Source organism: Selaginella moellendorffii, unplaced genomic scaffold, assembly GCF_000143415.4.
Source record: "Selaginella moellendorffii unplaced genomic scaffold, v1.0 SELMOscaffold_28, whole genome shotgun sequence".
NCBI lineage: Eukaryota > Viridiplantae > Streptophyta > Lycopodiopsida > Selaginellales > Selaginellaceae > Selaginella > Selaginella moellendorffii.
The window spans coordinates 1,010,195-1,011,778 of record NW_003314289.1 but is presented as its reverse complement, the minus strand read 5'-3'; the positions used below and the strand labels follow the sequence as shown (position 1 = coordinate 1,011,778).

Here is a 1,584-nt window from a genome sequence, read left to right as displayed (position 1 = left end):
TCTCATTTCCGCATTGAGATCACGGACGTACCGAAACAGCTCTGGCGCAACATTTTAAACCTTTAGAACGCTCAGGAGATTCGTTGTGAGATTACAAACCTTGATAACCGCGTTTCAATTCAGAGCTCAACGACTTTTGAACAGCCAGCCTTGTTTCCAGATCATGTATCTGTAACGTTCTGCTTGAAACAAGTCCAAGATACCGGAAAGACACGAACCTTGCCCTCCGAAGCCTCCCTCCCTATTTCTTCGTTTTCCTCTTGCAGCGTACGACACTTTGCCATGAGCATTTTGCCGTTTTTACTGTGCGGAGTGAACTGGACAGCAGCAAGATCGTCAGTCAGCTCTTTGGCCTTCTTTTCCGCAATTTCCAGCTCCTTCTAGACTTTGGAAGTCACAACCTCAGACAGTGTTACCATTGTCTGGAAAAGACTAACCTTCATACGTGTAAATTCTACATCTATAGCAGTTATCTATCTTTCACGCACGACCATCCAAGACCAAAAACATTGATATCTCTAGATAGAAAATGTCAAAGCAGCCGGCAATGGAGAAGTTGAAAATTGTTTGCTAGTCCAGTAGCTACCAGTCAATTTCCTTTCTTCTTAGTGATTGAGCCCATTGGGGCCAGATGGTACTATGGGGAAGAGCAACTTACTCGGTATTTTTGAAGTAAAATATAGAGAAGTGAACTGTTTAAGGTTCTCTGGATGGCAATCTTCACCTAGATCGACGCAGCAACTGCTTTCTTAGATTCTGTGTGTTGCCACCATGGTTTAGTTGAAACGGTGTTGGTGGATTGTGCATCCACAGAATTCCTTACATGTAAAGGCACAAGGCTGCCAGATAACCTTTAATTTCATTTGTTCCAAGGAAAATGCTGCTGTGAAATTCAACCAAAGTGTGGTAGTAACAAATTCAACCAAAGTGCAGTAACAACACAATCCAAGACTGCAGTGGCTGCCAAACAATCTTTGTAAGCTGCCCAATCAAAGCAGGATCACCATCCAGAAAACTCTAAACATCCCTTGTTTATATTTTAACCTAATCGAGATTAGGGCATGAGGACGACTTGCCTGCGTCACGCAAGTGCCAGGCCAGAGCGCGGGCCTCGGGACGACGATCGCAGGCCGCCTGCAAAGCGCTGGCCTAGCAGCAGGGACGACGATGGAATGGATCGCAGGCACTCTAGCTTGCGCAAGCGACGCTCGGGCAAGCGCAGGCACGACGATGGAATGGATGCCTCTAGCTCCCGCAGGCCACGCTCGGGTGACAGGCCGCGCTCCAGGAGCCCCAAGCGCAGGCGTAGCAGGAGGGGCGACGCCTCCCCGAGGCGTCCATGCACGGAGGAGGCAGAGGAGGAGGAGGAGGAGGCCACTGGTTGGGTCCCCATTCCAGGCAAGCTCCACCCCACCGGACTGGATGAGGTGGTGGCTATGAAGTATGGCTTCTTTCCAGTTCGTAACAGGGACACTCCTCGGGACGAGGATGGGAAGAAGAGCGACATCTTCTTGTGCGACAAGGCTGCCTACCAGGTGTTCAATGATGCTCATCTCCGAGGAACGGAGCTGGGCACCTGGGTGA

The 1,584-nt window shown here is 49.7% G+C and overlaps 1 long non-coding RNA gene across 1 annotated transcript; it reads right to left on the bottom strand.

Annotated features, from left to right (window-relative positions):
• Positions 1 to 11: 11 nt before the first annotated feature.
• Positions 12 to 322, bottom strand: LOC112348304. The gene is made up of 3 exons (XR_002993000.1): positions 219 to 322; positions 100 to 169; positions 12 to 41 (listed from the first exon to the last, which is right to left on the bottom strand). It is a non-coding gene; the product is annotated as an uncharacterized LOC112348304 (long non-coding RNA).
• Between the last annotated feature and the right edge of the window lie 1,262 nt (positions 323 to 1,584).